Raw genomic sequence first — 25672 nt, 5'->3', positions numbered from 1 at the left:
TGAGGTTCCCAGAGTTTCTAAAAGTAGAATGGGAGGCAGAGCCTTCAGTTATCAGGCCCCTCTATTGTGGAATAAGCTGCCAGTAAATGTCTGGGAAGCAGACACCCTTTCCACTTTTAAGACCAGGCTTAAAACTTTCCTTTTTTATAAAGCTTATAGTTAGGTCTGTTGAATCTGATAGTGTGTCTGCTAATGTGTCTTGTTCTGCCTCCACCTCTGGCACCCTCTATACTTTCATTACCCCCTACCCGAACCAGGGTTTGAATCCCATTCCCGCTTATCTTACCTCTTTTATTTCTCCCCCTACCCGAACCAGGGTTTGCATCCCCACCCCGCTGTGACTGGTGTGCAGTTGGTGAGAGGCTGAGGTAGCTTGTGGCTGTAAAAAGATGGTTGTTGTGGTGTGAGGAGCAGATCTATATAGGGAGTATAGGGAATTACTTACTGAGTCTGGTCCTTTATTTATTTATTTATTTTTTATTTTTTTGTTAGCACAAGTTTCTTGTGTTTACCTTGAATAGGGATGGCTCAGGTAATCCTGAAACATCCCATAGTTAAGCTGCTATAGGCCTAGACTGCTGGGGGGCCTCATCTGTCACACTTTTCCTCACTTTACTCTCTTTATGTATATGTGATATTATTGTGGTCATTAACTCGTGTTTCCCTGTTCCAACAGATATCCTTTGAATGGTGTTACAGTGCCGCCGCCGCGCCCCCCCCCTCCCCCCCTCCCCCCCTTTCTGTCTTCTCAAACCCCAGCTGGTTGAGGCGGATGGCCACCCTTCCTGAGTCTGGTTCTGCCAGAGGTTTCTTCCTGTTAAAAGGGAGTCGTTTCTCTCCACAGTCGCCTCAGGCATGCTCAGGCCGGGAGATTGGACCGAAAAACCAAAAGTTTTCAGTGTAATCTGTTGGTTTTCTTAGCTAGGAAATTGTTTTTGAATTGGCTCTATATGAACGAATTGGATTATTTTATGAATTATGATTATTATTAATTAATTGAATTCCAATTGGCTTGAATTGGACTTACTATCTAAGTGCCTTGAGATGACATTTGTTGTATTTGGCGCTATATAAATAAAAATGAATTAAATTGAATTGAAACAAAGTATGCTGGCATTAAGGATAAACCAGTTGACTATTTTAAAAGAAAGCGTGATGGCCTCCATCAGCAACAGGCAACCATTTCAGTGCACAGCACTGTGTCTAAACAGTGTTTGGAGGCATCATATGCAGTGGCAAAAAGAATAGGTAAACTGTGTAAACCGCATACAATTGCAGAGGCTCTCATTATGCCGGCCGCACAAGATATGTGCACAATGATCGGCGATAGTGCAGCAGCCAAACTAGGTACAGTGCCTTCACACAAAAATTTGACCTCAGGCATGGCCGCATCAGTCGAGGGAACTCCGACATGTTTCCAAGCCTTGCAGACTTTATGACTGATGCATTTCAAACAGCGTCTGAGCACCTGTCAGCAATGAGAAAACAATTTGCGACGAAAGAGGATTATCGCTCTTTTGCGTGGGTACGAGATCCATTTGTGTGCACAGCAAAACAAACCTTCAATTGATATGCAGGAACAGCTTATTGAGCTGAAGAGTGACAGCAGGCTGAATTAACTATTTACCTCCTGCCCTCTCTCGTTATTCTGGGCAGCATTGATGCTGGGCAGCATTGATGCAGGAATAACCTCAACTCTGTGACGTTGCCTTGAAAATTCTCATCCCTTTCGCGTCAACATATTTGTGTGAGGCAGGATTTTCAAAAATGACTGCATTCAAAACAAAATACCGCAATCGTGCACAAATCGAGGATGACTTTATCAAACATTGTGCCAAGAATTGAGGACCTTTGCAAGGCAAAGCAGGCTCAGGTCTCACATTAACATTGCCTTTCTGCAAGCTACTGTAACATGCAGATGATATCACTACTGACTGTTAGGCCTAGTAATAATAACAATGATAAAGCATAAATTCAGTGCCAATTCCCAATTATAGCAATAGCCTAGTAATGATAATAGGCCTACTGATAATAATACTGACAATGATTATACAACTAATACTACTAGGCCTATTCATAATTATATAACAATAGCCTAGTAATTAGGGCCGGCACGGTATATGTATTCGTACCGAACCGTCACGGTAGGGGGGTCACGGTTCGGTACGCGCATTTCCACGCAGAATACACACGGTACGGAAGTTTTCTGAACGCGGAATTGTTATTTTGCAAGAGTTTCCTTCAGGACCCATTTAAACACTGCCACATGCAAGCTCTGATTGGTCCGTAGAGATATACGCTTTCGGACAGAGTAGTTATAAGAACGCAGTTATCAGAACTGTCCTACTCGAATTTCGTTCTGATAACTGTCCTTCCCCAGCGGAGCTGTTTCAGTCTGCATTGCACATGAGTCGGGACTGATGCCCGCGCACAGCTGTCAGCGTCAGTGACGTGTTAGCCGTTAGCCGTTTAGCGCCACATTCAACACCAAAACGGAACAAAACAAAACCCGAGAGAAGAAAAAACACCACAAAGAAGCTAATATGGAGAGCGGGGAGGCCACCGTGTTCATGGTCTGCATGATGGTGATATTAATCATGGACATCACATCAGGCGTCTAATATCGAGGCTGGAAGAGCTCACAGAGAGAGTCAGGATCAAGCGCAGGAGATACTTTTTCATTTCATGAAGGAAGAAAGGAGAGCAGCGCGCCACAGACAAAGGAGACAACGTGTAAGTTTAACTTATTAAACACGCGCCGGTTCTGTCTGTGTGGTATGATGAAACATTTCAGCCGTGATAGCATGACATGGGGCGTAGCTACCAACCACCACACACCTCCGTCAGGTGTGTTCTATAGAAACCATGAAAAGACCCGACCAATTACGTCTCCCAAATGTATTACAACAACCCCTGGATACGAATACATGCAGAGCAAAAAAAATTACCGAAGCAATTGGAATTTACATCGCATCTGCTATGCGCCCATATTCCACTGTAGAAGAGGCAGGATTCAGATATCTATTACATGTGCTCGAACCTCGCTACACGCCTCCTTCGGCACTGTACCGAAAATGTACCGAACCGTAGGGTCCGTACCGAGGTACGTACCGAGTTTTTTGTACCGTTCCACCCCTACTAGTAATGATAATAGGCCTACCTAATAATACTACTACTACTACTACTACTAAAAGATACCGTGCACCTGAGGTGGTATCGCTATCGCGGATTATGTACAATTTCACACTTGTCGTGTTGTGTATCGTCTGCATAACTGTGATAATTGATGTTAAAGTTCTGCAATATCTGACCCAAAGGGAGCATATACAAGTTAAACAGAAGAGGTCCAAGAATTGACCCCTGGGGGACTCCACAAGTCATGGCCTCTCGCTCAGATTCATAGCTGCCAATTGTAACAAAATAACTCCGACCTTCTAAATAGGACCTGAACCAGTTAAGGACCGCTCCAGAAAGTCCAATCCAGTTTTCCAGCCTGCGCAACAGGATTCTGTGATCTACAGTATCAAACGCAGCGCTGAGATCCAACAGGACCAGGACTGAAACATTACCAGAATCAGTATTCAACAAGATGTCGTTTAAAGGTCCCATGGCATGAAATTTTCACTTTTTAAGGTTGTTTAACATTAATATGAGTTCCTCTAGCCTGCCTGCGGTCCCCCAGTGGCTAAAAATGACGATAGCCTAAACCATGCACTGGAAATTATTCTCCGCCTTTGGAAATGTGACCATGCAGATGGCCTGATCGGGAAAGCCGCCGCTTATGACGTGGAGGTTGTTTCCACCCAGAGCCAATAAACTGCCTTTCCCCGCCCACAGCTCTTTGGCCAGCTCATTGCGCTGTATATCGATATAAAAAATCTGTTTAGAGCTCCTGCATCAGAACCTCTAAAGAACCAGTGGACAGATTTTGTTTTTTTTTCTGGGAAAGTGACGACAGAACCGAAGAGATTTGTGTGTGCGCCAAATATTTCACAGACGAATGTTTCCAGAACTTGGGCTAATACCGAGCCCAAGGGAGAGCCCAGACACCCTGTGGAGGAATCTCATTTCAGCTGCTTGTATTCGCGATCTCATTCTCTCGGTCACTACCCACAGCTCGTGACCATAGGTGAGGGTAGGAATATAGATTGACCGGTAAATCGAGAGCTTCGCCTTCTGGCTCAGCTCCTTCTTCACCACGACGGGCCGGTGCAGAGCCGAGCCCGCATCACTGCAGACACAGCACCGATCCGCCTGTCAATCTCCTGCTCCATTCGCCCCCTTACTTGGGGAAGGATCTCATTCCCGAGTAAGTAATTTAACGCTCTATTATTGTGTTGCTTTCCTGTATGTACAGTATAGTTACATAGCTTGTTACCACAGGAAAGGGTTTGTATCGTTAGCAGCTAACGTTAGCTAACGGTTAGCTATGCAGCTAATAGCATCTGCAAGCTCTTATCTCTGCCAACTGGGCTGTTGGAGGTGTTTGCATGCCCATGAGATTGTTAGCTCGCTCATTTTAGACCAAAACCCCCTACTTCAAGCTTCCTGAAGAAGAATGAATCCGCAAATTTAGTGCATTTCATCAGGATAATGATTCATTCATGGTTCCAGAGTCAAAACAGTCAGTCTGTCTGTGTCGTTAGCTCTGCAGCTAATAGTTCGGTCACTGTCGCTAATGTAACAGTAAATAGCATGAGGTATGCAAGTGGACAACTTATTTACTGTAACGCGAGTGTTGTGTACTTATTTGTTGTTTTGATAGCCGTCCTGCTGTTGGTGTTATGGCGCGCACGATATCTGCCTTTCCCCTGATTGAAATGACTCGCGCTACGTGCATCTTTGCAAACCAGAGCAATCAGCTGAGAATGTCAAAATCCTCACTCCTGCTTTCCCCTTCACGCACGCCTTTTTTGCTGTGTCTTGTGTAGCACTTGCTTGATGTTTGACTGTGTTAGGAGAGTTGTTCAGTAACTAGTTCGTCATATTGTCAAAGTAAGCTCATATCAACAGGTTTCGCTAGTTTTATGGCATAGGGCTGCCGTGCCATCTACGTGCCATAGCGATTCACAAAACATTTGCGCAAGGCACGGGCGTAAGTAAGGCCACACCCCCACTAAACAGCTCATTCTGAGGATCCTAAGGAAAGCTCATTTTTGGGACTGGCTGTAATTCTGCACCAAGGCAGAATTTTGGGGAAAAAAATTCAGATACAGTATTAGGGGACCACTAAAGCCTATAAAAATACATCAAAGCCTCCATTTATTTTCATGCCATAGGATCTTTAACACTTTGACCAGAGCTGTTTCAGTGCTGTGATGACGTCGGAAGCCTGATTGAAAGTTATCAAGACTTCCACTTTCATTCAGAAAGTTGTTGAGCTGGTTAAATACAACTTTCTCCATGATCTTGGATATAAAAGAGAGGTTAGAGACAGGTCTGTAGTTGTTCATCATAGAGGCGTCTAGAGTTCTCTTCTTTAGGAGTGGCTTAATGGCAGCTGTCTTTAGTGACTTGGGGAAAATGCCTGATGCCAGTGAGCTGTTAACTATTTGTAGGAGATCACTTTCTACTGAGGTAAAAACAGTTTTTAAAAAGTCGGATGGTATTATGCCCAGAGTGCAAGTTGTTGATTTCAGATGCCGAACTGTTTCCTCTAGGATTTTTAAATTAACAATATTAAATTGTGACATAACGTCAGAGTTGTTTCCCGATAAAGTATAGATTTTTTTCAGCCGGGAGTATCGATTATTTATTTATCTTTTTAATCATGTTTTTAAGCAAACTTTATTGACAAGTCAGACGTTACAATTAGTGAAAACACAGAACATTAATATAATACAATACAATGCCAGGGGGTCACATTATACAAAATAGTGATAAATTAGTTCATAAAATGTTATGTAAAGTGCATAGCTCAGTGGTTTTTAATGGCTTTTTCTCTTTATAGAGTGTTGGATTGTTATAATATATTGTTTGAGCTCCTTCTAAAAAATTAAAAAAGATGGTTTGTTATTCAAGAATTTAGATTTGTGTATATGGTATTTAGCAAGTAAAACAAGCAGGTTGATGATGTAATATTGATCTTTGTTGTTCACAGGATAAAAGAGGAACCTAAACAGTACGTTTACATATGTAAGAGAGAAACCAGATCAAATATTCTGGGAAATTAATGTACAGACATGTTGCCAGAAAATGAAAAAGGACAGGACCAGAACAAATGACAAAGATCTTCTTCAGATTGTGTGCAGAGTGAGAAGTCTACGTCAATGTCCTTTTTTTAAATATGTAGAAATATATTACAGGGATAAAACCAATGAATTATTTTAAAAGAAACTTCTTTAATCTTATTTATAATCAGATATTTAGAGGGAAGGCAAAGTCCTTCCGTCCTTTGAACTGAAACGACATGGTTATATGTTTTCAAAATATGGGCGCCGCTAGTGACAATGTACGCGCTGCTATTGAAGAATATTTTGATGCAGGAAATGGATATGACGTGATACTGGATATGTTGTCAGTGGAATAGGTTGTAAAATGCCATATTTAGTTTTTAATGTAAACTGGCACACCCCTTATTTTTTTGTAATAATTTATGTAATTGATGTATTTTCACGTGACATTTCACACATACAAGTACACAGTTAAGTCATATGTGGTGCTCTCATGCTGCTGTGGATATCACCAGGGAGAATAGCTACCTGGCTCTGCTCATGCGCAGCTCAGAAATAAACGAGCATGAGCAACGCTAACTCTCGTCCTCTCCTTGCTGATTCACAGGTACGTTAAAATTCATATTTTGTTAGTCAGTATAGTTCCATAACTACTGTGAATGCTTCATCAATTACTCTGCAATATTTCGAGATGATTTTGAGAGCAGTCGAATGTGTTGTAAGTTCCTTTTTGAGTTAATTGTCACTGAGTCTTGCTGTAAGAGTATAAGCAGTAGTAGCTATCTGTAACATGAGAAAATGTGGGGAACTATTGTTAAAAGTATCTGTCACAACATTCACGGTTATGGCGCGATATCGCCATTTTGTTAAGTGTCGTCCATACGTGTGTGTGTGTGTGTGAAAGAGAGAGAGATGGTAATCGTATTGTACAAATGTTTATATGATGTTAGTGTAGGATAAGTTTAAGTGGGATTGTATATGTATTATGTGAGTTTGATTAATTCAGAAAGAAAAGTGAATATGTATTGTTTGATGCATATTACGAGTTAAACCAATTTATTTTATGGAATATGTTGAGTTTATATTTTGCATTTGTATCAGAAATAAACGAGCATGACCAACGCTAACTCTCGTCCTCTCCTTGCTGATTCACATCTTGGCTACGCAGTGCTCTCTAGCCTGTGTAACTCTTGCTGCTGGTCCAGATTTCCCCTAGGTCTGGTGCCGGTAACATCGACAATTCACAACGTAAACATGAGTCTGCGTATGCTGAAGACACGTTTGGGACATGTTTGTTTGTTTCTGTCACAATCATGCATGGCTGTGTTGTGTTTTGAGTCCGAGTCTTAGGTGGGCAGAGCAAGTGATCCTGAGAACCTAGGGCGTAGCCTGGTTTGCTCCTGCCACCACACCTGCTCCTCATTATCCCTCATTAAGACTGACTTATAGGAGCTGCAGGAGCTACCAGTCTTCGCCAGATCATCTCACTAAGTGGTAAATCGGCTCACTCTATGCTCTGCCATAGTGTTTCTTGTAGTTATTTGACTAAGCCTTGTTCTCACAGCTATTGCCTGTCTCGAAAACTTGCTCCTACGCCTTGATTTTCCCGTTCCCACCTGTACCTGACTGTCCGTAGTTTGGATACCCCGTCTGCCACATTTCCACACCTACCTGCCCGCCTAGCCTCTGCTTGGACCCCAACCGACACAGCCTGTACCCTCTCCTCTACCCCGGACTCCTACTCCAACCAAGTAAGGACTATTTACTCCTCTCTCTCGGTTATTTCATCTCTCCTCAGGAAGACCACTCTAACCATGTCCTCCCCTCTGCAGAATCCTCCCGTGCCTGGAAGTCTCCACCACTTACTTGTTAAATAAATATTTTTCCTTTATTCCCTCTGGTCTGCTTTGGAGTCTCTTTTCCTGACGGCTTGGGCTCAAGCTGTGATTGTTTCTGTTTGTCTGGCGATGTTATCCTTCTGGTTCAAAGGACGGACCACCAGTTTAATCAGCGACGATTCGTGTCAAATCACACTGTCCCTTTAAAATCTTTCAGAAAATGATGTAAGTGTATCAAATCGTTGGCTGAATATCGTGTATCGTATCGTATCGTATTGTGAGATTAGTGTAACGCTACAGCCCTAGTCAGGACCATCCCTCCTGCAACTTGCAGCTGCAGTGAGGCAACCCTACAGCTCAACGGGGAGAAATCCAACATAAAGGTGCTCTGCCGGGTGCTTGTTAGTATCCCCACACCCGCCCAACACCTTCATGGGAAACTCCAGAGTATGTGAAAGTCCAGCCCCTCTCCAGGAGTTTGGTTCCAGAGCCAACAATGTGTGTGTAGGTGATCCCAACTATGTCTAGTTGGTGCTGTTCAATCTCACACACCAGCTCAGGCTCTTTCCCTGCCAGTGAACTGATGTTCCACATCCCAAGAGCCAGTTTGTAATGCTGGGGAATGGCATGCCCAGGCCCCTGCCTTTGCCTGCCACCCAGCTCACACTGCACCCGACCTCAAATTTCCTCCCCACGAGTGGTGGGCCCATGTTGAGGTGGCTTCCTAACTCTTCTTCAGGCTGAAGTTGGCCGAGCTCCCCCAGGCCTGGTTCAAGGGGGGTGTCCCGCTTTCCCTTTTTTGGGCGGGGTGACTTTTGTTGTCTGATGTCGCTCTATCAAAGTCTTTGAATCGCTCTTTGTCTGACCCCTAACGTGAGACCAATTTGCCATGGGAAACCCTTCCAAGGGCTAACATCCCAGACAACACAGCTCTCAGGATATTTGGAAAGACTCAAAACCCTCCACTACGTTAAGGTGGCGATTCCATGGGAAGTCAAATTGTAGCTAAATATGAAAATCAAAGAAATTATAATGAATGCATCTGCCCTTAAAAACTTTCAACTGGACCTACTGCATGAATGGTGCTCACACAAGTAGGCCTGATTAATCTAATTAAAACTGTACAGACAAAATAGCACATGGAGAATCATGAGAAGACTATAGAAACTACTTTACAAGCTTTGCAAGCTTGTGAACTTGCAAAAAAATTCTAAAGTAAGAGCTGGGACATGTATAATCCATCTTTTCATTCCTATACTCTTTTCTATATTCCTTCTTATAAAAGCAGCTACGGCAAATAAACCAAGACTAACAATACTTGTGCTGTTTGTAACACTTATCAACAAAGAACTTGCACTTCAAGCTCTAGGAAGACCAACTGAAGGCAAAGTGTTTACCCAAACTGCTGCAGGGTTTCATGAATGAGTCAACTGTACTGTAGTACAACACTAGGTGCATTGACAGGTTCAGGGGAAAGCTACACATGTTGTTGATAGGCAGCAAACATGAGCACAGACATCTGCTAGCTCTGATGGAAACAGAGCTCAGTGTCAAGGTTAGACTGAGATCTGCTTTCTTTGCTCATGCAAATACTTCCTGAAATGATTCCTAAAACAGAGACTTCAGTTAAGTTCTCCACTGAAAGGTGGACACTACAGATTAGGGTTGTCACATAACAATATTTTTAAACTCAGAACCAACACCAGGGGAAATACCCAATACTCAATACTATTTTCATTTACACAGAGGAAAAAGTGACATGGAGAAATAAAATGTTTTTAACAAACAAGGCTCTGGACTACCTATTCAAAATTGCATTTTTTTAAAAATATGAGAGCACCAGCATATAAAACAAGGCTTACACACCCTTTATAAACACTTTATTTTTTCATTTTAACTGCATAGTGGATCAATAAATAATTTGGTCATAAACACAAAGCATTACTACACAAAAAAGAAAATCATTAAGATAAACTGTTTGTTTTTACACAAAACACCAAAAAATTAAATAAACCCTGAATATAAATCCTGTTACATGGTTGTCAATGTGAGTGTGTGTTTCTACCTCTTCCCCTCACTTTTCTGTTTTTCTGCAAAGTGTTAAGAACCAGATGAGGTACAATCTGTGAAGTCCAGCCCTAACATTGTTTTGGTTGGATACAAAAAAAAAACTGGCCAATCAACTTTGGGAGCCATCGATAAGAGAAGCACACCTGGCAAGCTGCTTCCCCTCTCTCTGCTCCTGGGCTGCATGTGCTGCAGCATTCTGATTAAATGTTGAGGAATATTCGGCGGTATGTTGTGGACAAGGCAAGTTTGGGGTACCCAATAAATTTTCTATATGTAGATTGTTTTTGTCTAGACATAGTAGATTAATGGTTGGTGCCACTTCCTGAATATCCTTTTTTTTAAGATAATTTCATTGTGTTTTTTTTCTTCTTTTTTTTCATTTTTGATTATTATTAATTAATTGAATTCCAATTGGCTTGAATTGGACTTACTATCTAAGTGCCTTGAGATGACATTTGTTGTATTTGGCGCTATATAAATAAAAATGAATTGAATTGAAAATCCCATCCTCCCTCAGAGCTTTTGTGAAGTTGTCCTGTTGAATCTAGTGACTTCAAAATAAATTTAAAAAACTTTATATGCAGTACAACATGACAAACCCAGAATTAAGACTGTCTTGTCTTAATTCTGTGTTTGTCATGTTGTACTCTTGTTTTCATGAGGAAATGTAAAAAAAAAAAATCCCTTTCTTTAAAATAAAACAGCAGTTTAGAAAGTTCCGGTAGCGCCATGGTTTAGAGGACTGCTAAAAGAGTAGCTGCAGAAACCAATTGAAACTAGCTTTTAACTTAAGTTAAACCAGAGGAAAGTGAATACATTTTAAACATAAGTCGACAAATTTAGTTTATGGAAAATATGGTCAAGATAGGGAAAGTTAGAGAGGAGGATGGTTCAAAAGAAAATTTACCAATACAGTGGAGGGAACAAGCCCAGAGAGAGAGCAAAGTGACTTGGAGGAAAGACTTGGAAACACCAAAGACGGGATGGTGTGGATAGAGCTCTCTGCTGGCTTTCTACTCCCAAGAAACTCTAAAACTGTTTCTGAAGTGTGATGACCTGGAATCAAGTATAAGATGCAACAATATAAGGATCATGGCATCCCCAAAGGAGCGGAAAAGACCGGCACTATCGGCTTCATCATGAAACTGATCAAGAACAAAATCCAAATGTCAAGCGTCATAGATTTACACATTATTCACACAGTTCAGTGGCGGCTAAACCCAAGGACAGCAAGGCCCCCACAAGAGCGATTGTGGTGCGCTTTTGGGACTATAAAGTGAAGGAAAAAGGCGAGCCTGGAAACAGAAAACTACATACGAGGAACAGACTAGCAACTTTTACCAAGACTACACGACAGAGATTCAAAAGAAAAGGAAACAGGTGAGGGAGGTCATTAAAAAACTGAAGGAGAGAAATGTGAAAGCGCAGTGCCCCTACCCTTCTCAACTTAAAATGTTTTTGCCACACTTCATGGCTATTTTTAAGTGCATGGGGATTAATGTGGAGGTGGACAGGATTGAGAAACTGCATCGAGATATGACATGGAGTGGCTGGACCACGGCAGTAGGACAGAGAGGGAGGCAGAGACAGACCTGCATCACAGAAGCAGACCTGAGAGTTCACATGGAATAAAATCAGTACATTTACTGGTACAGTACTGAAAACTAAAAATAAGAATGTTCAATGGTTGTAATCAATAGCTAAGGAAAATACAAAGATACCCGTTTTCTTTATTGACTACAAGAGTTGCTTATTCTCCTACTACTTACATTTGCATTATTGGTTGTCTAAAGAGCGACAAACTTTAGACAACTGGGTGCAGCTCCCCAGATACGGTCGCTATCGAGCTGCGGTCCTGGTGGACATCAAGCCCTCCTGCGCTGTGGTGAGTCCCGGGGAACGGGGGTGCCTACTGCAGCCAGTCCCTGACTGCCCTCTCCGGGGGGAGCTTCTCTCTTCCTGGTCTTCTACATCCCCATACCCCCATAACCTCCCACTTAGGTGGTCCCCTTTGTTGCACTCTACAGCCCCCCGCCCCTCAGTTTTAATTAAACCTTAGACACTACTAATTATCACACACACATACACACACACACACACACACACACACACACACACACACTAGGCCCTGGGAGGTGGGTGTGCTGAGTGGAATCTGGTGGGCGGGGCTCTTTGGGTAGGTGGGCCATCCATATCCAAGGTTGTGTTGTATGTGCTTGCTGCTGGTGTTGTTGCTGCTTGTATTTTTTTGTTGTTGTTGTTTTGTGTTTTTCTCTGTTTGTCTGCTTACAGGTGTTCCTCTTGGTTCTCCGCCTGGATTCTCCACAGAGGCTGTGGGATGTCTTCTGTTTGGTTTCTGCAGGTGTAGCAGCTGGTTGTCTGGTTTATCATTGTTTTCTCCATTCTTTCTATTTCTCTTTCTTTACTCTCCCTCTTTCCCCGTCAGGTTAGGCTCTATTACATGTAAAGTATTGTAACAAAAATAAATAAATAAGCAGTACTTGGGAAACAAGGAAAGCTCCCCTTGGCAAAGCAAATGTGTTTGGCATAAAACGGTATTCAGATTACAATTCTTCTGACATAATGCTGGACTGGACAAACAGGGGGAAAAAAAGAAGAAGAAATTTGTGTTTTTTTGTTATTCCATATTGGTTAGGTTTTGAGTACAAGGATAGTGGTTTAAAAGTAAAATATAAAAAGTTTAAAGAAAATAAAACAAGTCCAATTTAAGCCAGCTATAATCTAATTAATTGTAATAGAAACATACTTTAATAAAATCAATTAATTAAAATCTGTGTTAGTCCAATTCATACAAAGCCAATTAAAAAAGAAGTGTAGCTATACTACACATGAGGGTTTTTTAACAGGCTGTACTGTCTTATTCCAAAAATATTTCTCAGTAATTATGTTAAGACTAAATAAAAACTTATGTGTTGAGTTGCATGTTGGCTGAAGTAATTTGGTTGACACAGAATTATTGGCAACTTATTTATATATGGACAGCATACAGTTCAGGCATAAATGTTACAATTTGACGCATTATAAGCTAAGATCATGAGCTCTAAAGAAAAAAAAGTGTAATTTATTTTGAATAAATGGATGGATGAATTTTGTTCGTTATTCCCACAAATGTTGGGCCAGCAGCTCCACTACAATAAGGTACAGTTCTGGAGGTCTTTCTTGTCCATCTCCATAGTTTTATACGATTACTTTCTGAGTAAGGAGATGGGTCTTCTCTACTATACTATAATTTAACATTTATTCACTTTTCCTTTTGAGTGTTTTTGTCTTAGTTTGCTTACCTGACTCCCGCCCTCTGGTACCATACCATCTGGGACGAGCCCACAACCGAAATGATTTCAAATGGGGCTATTTTTTCTAAAACTCGTGCATGTGATTGGATGAAGAATCTGTCCGTCATCTTGACTGACACGCCACTTCAGCCACTCCCAATGACTCAACCCGTGACGTAGCTCAGAGCTTACCTGACTCCCGCCCTCTGGAGCATGAATGGGCGGCCATAACGCGGCCATTCATCCAAAGTCCCACCCAGCGATTAATGATTGGCTCTGATTATTTTCTAATCGGACAAAACACATATGACTCCCAGGCTCCTCAGATGGTTGTGTGAGGAAAGGGAACGCCCCCGCGTGTAGTTGGTGAACGCAGCCAGATGACGTGAGTCAGGTTATTAGTTTGCTGCTGTCATGCAGCAATTTCCCTTCAGGGAAGAATCAAGTGCTCTATAAGAATATATCTTTATGCATTTGGCAGACACTTTTATCCAAAGCAACTTATACTCATATCCCAGGTAGGTTGGGGTTGAAGAAAGTGTCTTCTAAAAACTGGCAGTAGGTTTAGGAGTTGATTTTTGAGTCAATCTTCAAAAAGGTCCATCTAGCTCATCTTTAATAACACCGACTCATACCAGTACCTCACCTCCACCCTGCTGGCGCCTAATTTGAAGTGGAGCTCTATGCCCGTTACTGGCCCATCCATCATCAGTCCATAAACCTTTGAAAAATCTGTCCTCAGATTTTTCTTGACCCAGCCCAGTCTTGATGTTTCAGCTTGTGTTTCTTGTTCAGTGAGGGTCAGGTTTCAGCCTTCCTTATTTTGGCCGTGTCTGAGCACTGAACACCTTGTTCTTCTGGACACTCCAGGTAGGTTGCTGATCTGTAATATTACAGCCCTGGAGGCTATTGGGCTCCTGGTGGCTTCACTTTGGATTTTTCTCAAATCTTTGGCAGTTAATTTGCATCTTTTTTTCTCAATGCATTTTTGCAAGCCTGTTGACTATTTACAACAAAACGTTTGATGGTTCTGTGATCACACAGATAGGGTGATCTCTTTAGGCCACACCCTCGCTCATTACACAAATACACATGGCCTGATATGCTTAAATCCAATAAGCATTCAAGTTTCAAATAAACAAAAATACTTGCCTAATTTTGTTTATTTTTTAATTCTTTATTTTATTAACGAATACAAGTTTGTTTAAAAAAGTTATTTAGATACTTAGATACTTGTCTATTGCAATTTATGACATTGTTCCATGGACATTGTCATATATATCAGAGATAATATAGAATAACACTTTATTACCAAAGTTTGTTACTGAAAAAGGAAAGTAAATTATCCTCATTATTACAGTTAGTACGACTGGATGAAAACAATCGAGCGTCGCTATAAAAGTTGCAACTACAGCCAGACCCTACATCTCTCAGCTGGCTTGGAATTCACTCAGTGTTTCACTGGAAGAGCTGGAGGAGATATATGAAACAAAACTTATGACCTTATCGTTATTATCACTGCCTCACACATAAAAACTTAGTTAGCACCTCGCTTCAAATCATTATTATTATTATCATTGCTCGATTTTATGTTTATGGTTATCTAACATTATTACACAGTGACTTGTCTTAGACTTAGTCTTTTTAATTAAATATATCTTTTCAACGTAAAATTTTCTTGAACTTAAAACAGGATGGACTACAACTTTCAAGCACTAACCAAAGCAGATGCCAAGGTGTGTCTGGAGGTGGTAGGAAACATTGATTGAAAGTTGTACAGACAGGAGTATGGAGTGTTTGCAAGCATAAAGCCTGTCTAACAAACCTGTGGGGATGTGTAAGTGCAGACAGGAGGCTCAGGGTTGCTCAATCACCTCCTGAAATCGACACTGAAGCTACAGAAAGCAACCCTCTGTGATCTGGGAACCAAAAGGTAAAATTATGTGAATGTTTCTGTAAGTTCTTACAACTGTTTTCCTCCAAACAGCTTGTTAACAAACTCTGTCTGTCCGTCATGTTGACCCAAGCTGAAATCAAGCTGAACTAAAGAGTCAGTTTGGGGTTTAATGCTATATAAATAAATACAATTGATGAAACTATAGCATTTTTTGTTTTGTCCTTTATGAGTGTGTTAGTTCATCACACTACATAAAATGATGCCGTCTTATTGTTGTTGGTTCTGTAACATGCATTGTACACTGTCACGTGACATTTTCAGGGGTTTCCGGTGGTCTTTGTAAGCCTGTTTGGCAAGACAGGCTCATGCACGGCTTTTACCAAAGTGGTATCACAACCCACAACTGTATGAGGAGCCAAAGAGAAAAACAAGCCAGATTCTCTACTTTACACTATTCTAACCCTTTCAAACTTTTGAAAACAGCACTATCAAAGTTTAAACACAAAAAACTGAACCACAATATCATCATAAATGAAAGTTTAAACTTGAACAGTCCATTAATCTCAGCAATAACAAGCATTAAACTGTCCTCAATTAAAGTCTTCATCCCCTCGACTCACTTCAGATGGCAAAAACATCAACTGAAAGGCAGCCGTTGCACACACATCATAGACTTAGCTTCTCTCTCGCCTTTTATGTTCTGATCTTGTCTTCATCACTTTCACTTTGCTGCCCTTGGGTTTCCCAGGCTAAGGCAAAGTCCCATTTATCCCACTGTAACATCCAAAGACCGGAGCTGTTTGGACTGTTTGGGCTTGATTCAGACATTTTATGTTACCACTACCCATCGCGCACTGTGAGTTAAACAACGATGACTGAAAGGATTTTCTCTAATACTATAAAAAGACATATTGACATATTAAATAATCTACTTTCACTGACAGTGTAGCACAAACAGTAAAGGATTTTTGAGTGGGTTTTGAGCTTGCAGAAAAGGCTAATTTCATCTCGTGTTTCGTTTGCTCTTCATAATAGAACTCACTTAATTGACACATTACTTGAGCCAATAGGAGCTTTTATGTCTTCTATGTTCAAACAATTATAATAGCCAACAAGAATTTGAGTTGAAAGTACGAGCCTGGCCCTTTTCCTCAGTGTATTGACTTTCATTCTATAAATATGAGCGTGGTTACCTAAAGTCTCCATATAGTAGACATCCAACATATCGCTACAAAAACCTGTGTAAATTCTCAATCTTGGATGCTGTCATTAAATCTAATCCAGAACTATGCAAGGACTCAGACCATGATGTGAATACGTTTTCTCAATAAAATGGTCTCAACTCAAGTTATCCATAGTCAAAAATAACAGTAACAATAAAAGCAGGCAGAATTTTTACATGCTGCCCTTGAAAAGAGAGAATAATCCTCACACTCTAAACACTTTTAGGAACAGCTCTTAATTAATCTGGGTATGCATTCAGCAAAATTTATCAGCATGACAACTGATTCCCTAAATTGGCCAGTTTTCATTTATAGAGAGGAAGACGTGGAGCAGCAGAGAATTTCAGCTTCTCCTGACTTTCATTCTGAGTAATAATCCTTTATACAAATAAAACATTCAAGCACAGATGCTGTCTTTAACTCAAGTCCCATAAGTGGTGGCTTTGTTAAATTATGCTGTGCTTAAAAAATCATGCTCTTATAACAGAGTAGAAGCCTTACAAGGGACCTGTAGCAAATGCTTAGTAATATTGGGACACTATTCATTTGCAATTTCAGAATCAATTCACCATCTAACAAAAGAAACAGAAAAATATGTGAATGACAGTAGAATTTATTTGTATTAAGATGTTGTACAAATGAACACAGAGAGCAGAAGACTGTTCTGCTGCCATGTTGTATTACAGCTAGTTTACTTGAGATACTAACAACTTCTGTCCCTGTACAGCAAAACAAGTTGGCAGCATAGATTTGTGTTTCAATTTGCTATCGTGCAACTTTTTGACAGTACAACCATTCAGGATTTCTCCAAGTCCACCATAACCACTTTATAACTCTTATTTTATGTTATTTTCTATATAGTTGTGCAGCGAGAGTCAGAATGGCGGAAGACGAGACCAATGTTGTGGCTAGCTTGATAGCATCGCCTTTTTCAAGGCAATGTAAGCAACACCGCTCAGATGTCATATGTCCTGTGTTACACCACTGACGGTGGTGTGAAGGAGCGCTTTTTCCAGTTTGGTGATGTCAGTGGTGATAAGCGCGCAGAAGCCATAGCTGGACAAGTTTTGGAGTTTCTGGAGGACTACGCCTGCACCAACAAGGTAATTGCGCAGTGTTACGATGGAGCCGCAGTCATGGCCTCTGGACTGAATGGGGTCCAAGCTAAAATAAAGGAAAAAATACCACAAGCTCTATTCGTTCACTGTTATGCGCACTCTCTGAACTTCGTCAGGTCCCAAAGTGCTGCTAAAATCAAAAAGTGCAAGATTTTTTTCTCACACCTCAGTGGCCTCGCAACCTTTTTCTTCAAGTCAGCCAAACGCACGAAACTCCTGGATGAAATATGCCAGCGGAGACTGCCGAGAGTGACTCCAACACGGTGGAACTTTTCATCACGTTTAGTTTGCACTGTGTATGAGCGGAGAGAAGAACTCGTGGAGCTCTTTGAATACATTGTGGACAATCACAACAATTTTGACGATGATGCTATGCACAGCGCTGATGGGTACATCGCCCTGCTGACGGGCTTCGAGTTTTGTTTCCTCCTCGCCACATTCAATTCTGTGTTTGCCTACTCCGACGTGTTCTTTGGGATCTTGCAGAATAAGGAGTATGACATGCAGTTCTGTTTTTCCAGCATTGATGACTTTTGCAGCAACACGGAGAGCGAAAAGGCCAAGTTTGACTCCATCAATGAGGACACGGTGCGCGAATTCGGGGCACTCAGCGCCCGCAGGGCACAGAGAGTTAGAGACGTGCGCGCAGCGTACCAGCACCAGCACAGTGAAATCAAGGATCATGAAAAACTGATGTTCCTTGCCCTTCTGGACCCCAAGAAGTTTGCCTCATACAGCGAAAACTTCCCCAGCTCTGACTTTCAGTGCCTCGCTGAAAACTACGGGCTGCACTTTGACCTCCCCAGGCTCAAGACTGAACTGACAGTCATGTACAACATGGCAAACTTTGAGGGAAGGAGCCCATCAGACCTGCTGCACTTTCTGACACTTAAAGAGCTGACTGAGAGCATGCCGCAGCTGTATCACCTCACCTGCCTGGTGCTGACCATTCCCGTGTCCACCTCCTCCGTGGAGCGGTCTTTCTCGGCTCTAAAGCGCATCAAGACGCACACCAGAAACAGTACTGGACAGGATCGCCTGGGAGCTTTGGCACTGATGTCCATAGAGAAAGGACTTAAGGAGGCGAGCCCCCCGAACTTTTCTCCCCGTCTGTTTTTTGGTGGCCGCATAGTCGTGCACCAGTCAAAATTTGTAACTTGGCGCGCGCGGAGAACGACAAACAGGATGGACCAATTCGAATCCAGACTCAGCGAAGAAGTGCGGTACAGGTACCTGTACGACACTGCACTGAAACAACATGGTGACCACGTCAAACCCCAGAACTCGTTGATGGAGATTGGCAGAACTTTGGCGAATTTCCTGTTGTTTCATTCACTGGAAGTGGCTTTGAGTATTATGAAAAGAGTTATATAAAACCAATCTATTATTATTATTATTGCATCCTGAAAGTAATAAGATAATTCCCAAGTGTGTCAACTGAAGCACACTATTTCATAAATAATGGAAAAGTTTTTTTATTTTTCTTGTTTTTAAATACAGACATTCAAAATACACATTTTAGAGCTGTAATCATAATACCGTGAAACCGTGATATTTTTGCCTACGGTCATAATACCGTCAGAATCCCATACCGGCCCATGCCTAATCCAGAGTATGCTGACGTACTGTGACTCCACCTGGTACGGGAGCTGCACTGAGGCAGACAGAGCGAGGCTTCAGAGGACAGTCAAAGCGCAGAGGATTGTTGGCTGTTGGATTTTCTAAGTTGCACAGACTCCGTTCCAGTCAGTACACAACACATGCTACAGAAGTTTTAACCAACAAGTGTGCAGTCTGCAAAAGCTACAGCAAGGACATAAGAACCCAATCCTAAAGTCATTCGCCCCTCTAAAAGTTTCCTTCGTATTGCCGCTAATAAGATCTACATGGTGTTTTAATACTGATTACCAGACACAGTCAGTGAATCCAAGATTAGCATGAAGCTGGCTTGGCAAAAGTTGACAGGAGGAGAGATTTTATTATATATACTGATCAGAAATGTCCAGCTGTTAGCTTACCACTTGTCACTTGATGGTTAACTCACTGCTGAGAGTAACTTAACGTTAGAAATATATTGCACTCCAAAAACATGCATGTTAGATTGATATGTGATTTAAATTGTGCTAATGGTTGTTTGGCTCTGTGTGCAGATCAAGAGTGTAACCCACCTAAAAGCCAATGCCAATAATGCTACTAATAATCTTGATAAAAAATTAATCTCTTGATTGCTTATTTGTACAAATCTGAACTCTTTTAGGCATGATTTGTACAAGTTGTTGGCCATTAAATTAGTAACAAAACATCAGCTTTTTAATAACCATAATATTTCAATATTCATTAACACACTGTATTTGATGAAGAGCTTGTGACGACTTGGCTGTGACTTGAAACTCAGTTTTGAGGACTTGTACTTCATTCAATTCAATTCAATTCAAAATTTATTTATATAGCACTTTAAAACAACCTCAGCTGACCAAAGTGTTTCACAATAGCAACTGCATCACATATTAAGAAAGTCATCAATAAATAGCAATAAGAATAACTGCATCACAGATAAAATAAAAATAAAATAAAAATAAAATAAAATAAAATAAAATAAAATAAAAGTAGCAAGCCAAGGTAAACTCCATTTCAGCTGGTGGAAAGCCAGGGAAAAGAGATATGATTTCAGTCTGGATTTGAACTGACCTAAAGACTGAGAGGACCTGACAGACAAAGGGAGGCTGTTCCACAGTCTGGGTGCTGCCACAGAGAAGGCTCCATCACCTCTGATCTTTAACCTGGCTTTGGGAACAGCCAACAGGAGCTGGTCGGCTGATCTCAGGGCTCTGGGTGGAGTGTAGGGCTGCAACAGCTCACTTAAGTAAGACGGGCCCATAGAGTTTAAACACTTAAAAACAATCAATAAAACCTTAAATTTCTCCCGAAAGCCAACAGGCAGCCAGTGAAGGGTGCACAAGACTGGGGTGATGGATTGGCGCCTCTTTGTTCTGGTTAGCGGGCGGGCTGCAGCGTTTTGGACGCTCTGTAGACGCTGCAGGGAACCCTGGTCCAACCCTATATACAAAGAATTACAGTAATCCAAACGCGATGTTAGAAATGCGTGGATTGCTCTTTCAACGTCAGCCTGAGGAAGATAAGATTTAATCTTTGCAAGAGTCCTCAGCTGGAAAAAGCTGGCCTTGATGACAGCGCTGATGTGTTTATCAAATTCAAACAGAGGGTCAACCATCACACCCAGATTCCTTACAAAAGGACGGCAGTATGAGGACAGAGGACCAATCGCACTGTCATGTCCATGCAGGGGATTACTTTTTCCGAACACCAGAATCTCAGTTTTATCTTTATTTAGGTTCAAAAAGTTCAATTTCAACCATGCCTATACCTCCCCAAGACAATCCTGCAGCATTTTTACTGCGGACTGGCTGTCATTGGTGGTTACAGGCAGATAAATTTGAACGTCGTCTGCAAAGCAGTGAAAGAGGACTTTGTGCTTTTTAAAAATGGAACCCCGGGGGAGCATGTACAGGGCAAATAGAACAGGCGCTAATATCGACCCTTGGGGTACACCATTGTTCAGAGGAGACATACAGGAGGAGTACTGTCCAAGATTTACAGAAAAAACTCCTATTAGAGATATAGGACCGAAACCAATTGAGTGCTGTACCTTTAATGCCAACAAAAGTCTCCAGGTGGGTCAGAAGGATACTGTGATCCATACTATCGAAGGCTGCGGACAAGTCTAAAAGCAAAAGGACTGCTGATTTCCCCGCATCAACAGTTAAAAGAAGGTCATTAAAAACTTTTAAAAGGGCCGTTTCAGTGCTGTGACACAATTTAAAACCAGACTGAAACTTTTCACTTATTTCAGCAGCCACTTTTGGCAGACAGTACAACTGTACACGGTCACACATAGTTACTAGGAAACGCACAGCTTGAGTCTAGGGAATGCAAATGAGAGTTGGACAGAGCAACAGAGACACATTGAAGGAAGAAATTTCACAGTTGAGGAATCACGGTTAAAGATTAGGCAAGTACTTGTTATGATAAGGCTGACTCATCCTGGGTTTAACCACCATTAACGCTGAATTGGATGAAGTGTATAGAAAATGGATGGCTGGTTATGGTAAAGATTCTAATGTGTCCACAGGAAAATTCTGTAAATCAGTGTAGTGTCTTCCCAAGTCCTCGAGAACTGTGACTGTTTTTGTATGTGTAGATCGGGGCCACACATCAAATACAAACACTGGCTATAAAAGAGTAGTGTGTTCAGCTACTCTGAGCAGACTTGTGTCCACCCAGCTGCCCCCACCCCAGATACTCTGCTATATTGGCCTTTTCTACAGAGGTCTCAGACAGGTTAATGTTGAAGATTGGTCTGAATTGTTTAACACCAATGTTCAGAACTTCAAGCCCTCTACTCACATCTATAGGACAAACTCTGCTCATCAAATTACTCTCTGCCAGTATTATAACACCACAGTGTTCATTTATTACAACACTATAGTGTTGTAAAATATGAAGACCTAATATGCTAAGAGTGTTGTGTGGCATTATGCTATTGAAATAATGATAACCTCACATGAAAAAAAAAGAGTAAATGGTGATATGTACAAAAGTCCTGATCCAGCCCTTATTTATTTCTGTTTCCTTCCAAGCAGCCAGACTTTCCTAGGTAATATTTTAAAGTGGTCTTTAGCAATAGTTCTCCAGGATTTCTGAAGGTTTTTCAAAGTTTTTTTCACTCATTTTTAGTCTAGTCCTTGTACCTGACCATTTTCAGAGAATTCTTCTTTGTTTTTTTATTTAAGTCACTCCACACTGACCTATGAATCATTCAAACATCAAAAGGCACCTAACTCAGGGGATGAACCCGTGTTGTGTATAAACATAACAGAAAATTTAGCAAATAACCAATTTTAAATTGTATCTTCAGGCACTTTGTTACTACCAGCCTGTCACAAAGACACTTCATTTGTTCTAATTTCTTTAGTTGCATTTATGAAAAATGCCAAAGATAAAACAGTTTGACACACAGAAAATAGTATTTTTGCACCTAAACGTTTATTTCCATAGAGATATTAGCTGAAAACTTGGTATATGTCAGCATTGTTTCCTTCAAACATTTGACAGCAGGGCAGAGATCTAAAAGTGGCTAATGGTCAACCACTCTGACAACAGCAGCAATTGCCGTTTCCTGAATGGTCTGCCACTGCTCTGAAACGGCAAAACCACTGTGGATTGGTCGTAAATAGGAAGGTATAGTAAAGCCCGAAATTATTCATACCCCTGGTAAATTTTTACTTAAACTTACTTTTATTCAACCAGCAAGTTTTTTCTTGATTGGAAATGACACAGGCAGATAAGAAGATAATAAGACGATGTACAAGAGGCATCATTGTGGGAAAAAAAAATGTTCAGCTTTTATTTACATTTGAACAAAAAGTGTTTCATTCTTATCCTGGCTACTTCACAACTAGCTAGAAACCTCCCCAGTGCCTGTTGGAGGTCTCTGCGCAATGATATGAACAAGACCACATCATCTGCAAAAGGCAAAGATGAAATCCTAAGCTGACAAATTGGAAAACCTCTGCCCCTTTGTTGTACCTCTAAATTCCAACCATAATAATCATGAACAGAATCCGTGACAGAGGGCAGCCTTGGTGGTATCAAAAACACACCGAAAACTAGTCTGACGAACTGCCAACAATTCAAACCAAGCTCTAACTCTAGTTGTGTTGTAGTCCATAGCAAAGGGCCTCACACCCCATACTCCTCAAAATGACACCATGAGGGGTACTGTGTAAGCCTTCTAAAAGTCAACATAACACATGAAGATTGGTTGGGTAAACTGCCATGCAGCCACCTGTATCCTTGCAAGAGTAAAGAGCTGGGGCCTCATGTACAAAGACTTCACAAAAAGCGAGATGTCGGTGCTACTTTCTGAAGTGGAGGCCCGCAAAAATGTGTTCTTTGGCACGCTGTCCTCCGGCATCAGCAGCAAACTTAAGAAGAGTGAGTGGGAGAGCCTGTGCGAGGCTGTCAATGCTGGGGGGTCTGAGAAGCCTCACAAGCAGAGGTGAAGAAGAAGTGGTCCCACATTAAGGTGGATGTGAAGCGGAGACTCGCTGCCCACCGCTGCAGTGTGGCCAAAACAGGCGGGTGGGGGGGTGGATCCACCCTGTTTGAACAGAGAGTCGGCGCAACTATGGGTGACACTGCTCTCTCTGTGGTGGTGGGTGCACATGTGGGTGACTCCGATTAGATGTTTTTGTGTAACTCATAACAAACGTGTTTATACAGTAACGTGCAGAAGTGCGCCGGGGAAAAGGTGAGGCTGATTAAGACATTTCACACCTTAGGCACAGGGTTATTAACATTTGCACACAGAGACGATCAGGGGCTTGTTAGAAAGATCTTAAGCTGAAGTTTAACCATCAAGAAACAGCAAGAAACTAACTTTGACCACCGACTAATATATATAATATAATAACGATGCTATGAAGACGGGATAGAAACTGGGGGCGCACATACTCAATGCACGTCACGGGGAATAATATTAGGACAAATACAAGAATAAAGTTACTCACCAAGAAGCCAACCATCACGCACAGTGCCACCCTGTTACCAACGATGCTGTTACTCAGAATGTATGAATCGTGCGTTGAACCAGGCCACCTCGCCACAATGTTGGTTAATTGCATTTATGCATCACATAAGATCTGTACATCGATCGAATGAAAATGTTTCCTGTTAACATACAAATTCATCATGTGATGGCGCTTTTATAGCAATGTGTGCGCAGTCGATAGCTCCGATTACAAAACCGGCTCTCGCTTCAAATTGAGCTTTAATGTTGGCCTGTTCAACTGCATTGTAGAAATTTGATGTACATGGCTGAGATGCGGATAATTCTGTCCCACTTGCACCACTTTGCGCATGCTTTTATATCCACTCGTGTAATTGCAGACACATGGGTGTGTTACTTGTTTATCAGTATTAATTGTTCATGTATCTCACTGTCTGAGGACTAATTGTTTTCACATTTATTTATTATAACAGTTTCCCAACATCACCTTAGGTGTCTCCAAAGAATCATCAGCTGTAGAAAAATGCGTATGCCAGCCCTGAAGCTGCCGTGAGGCACCGCACATTTCCCCAATCATTTCGCTCTTGATACATCTGATCGTTGACGTGAAAAGGTGCGTACGCCACTATTTTGTGCGTACGCACCCTTTGTACATGAGGCCCCAGGTCCATTGCTCCTCTTGAAATTGAGGTTCCGCTATCCAAAGGCGTCATATGAAAATTAATTTTTTCTGTTTTTGAGAGCATATTCAGCACACTGAAAAACTATTTATACCACTTGAACTTTTCCAAATTCTGTCATGTTACAACCAAAAACTAAAATGTATTTCACTGGAATTTTATGTGATAGACCAACACAAAGTAGTGCATAGTTGGGAAGTCGAAGGAAAATTAAACATGGTGTTAAAATGTTTTTACATATAAAAAATCTGAAAAGTCTGGCACCCAGGGGAAAAAAATACTATAGTTTATTACAGTATTTACGACAGTATACTATAGAATACTATAGTAAACTATAGTATTCTATAGTATAGTGTGGAAAATGCTATAGTAGTTTTCTAGACATTGTAGTATACTATGGTCAATACTATAGTAAGTCACTACATGTTTTACTATACTACAGATTACTACAGATTACTATAGTTTACTATAGTATACTACAATATAGTGTGGAAAATACTATAGTAGTTTTCTAGACATTGTAGTATACTATGGTAAATACTATAGTAAGTCGCTTCATATTCTACTATACTACAGATTACTACAGATTACTATAGTTTACTATAGTATACTACAATATAGTGTGGAAAATACTATAGTAGTTTTCTAGACATTGTAGTATACTATGGTAAATACTATAGTGAGCCACTACACATTTTAATATACTGCAGAATACTATAATTTACTATAATATAGTACAATACAGTGTAGTCGCCGTTGCCTATGACAGAAATCAGTCTTTTTTATTTTTT

The 25672-nt window shown here is 41.2% G+C and overlaps 1 protein-coding gene across 1 annotated transcript in view; it reads right to left on the bottom strand.

Annotated features, from left to right (window-relative positions):
* tgfb2 (transforming growth factor, beta 2) overlaps positions 1–25672 on the bottom strand; it is a 123970-nt gene that overhangs the window by 90667 nt on the left and 7631 nt on the right. The gene's annotated exons all lie outside the window — the stretch shown is intronic.

This window comes from Odontesthes bonariensis, chromosome 5, assembly GCF_027942865.1.
Source record: "Odontesthes bonariensis isolate fOdoBon6 chromosome 5, fOdoBon6.hap1, whole genome shotgun sequence".
NCBI classification, from domain to species: Eukaryota; Metazoa; Chordata; class Actinopteri; order Atheriniformes; family Atherinopsidae; genus Odontesthes; species Odontesthes bonariensis.
The sequence above is the reverse complement of the archived record's forward strand: the minus strand, read 5'-3'. Positions and strand labels throughout refer to the sequence as shown.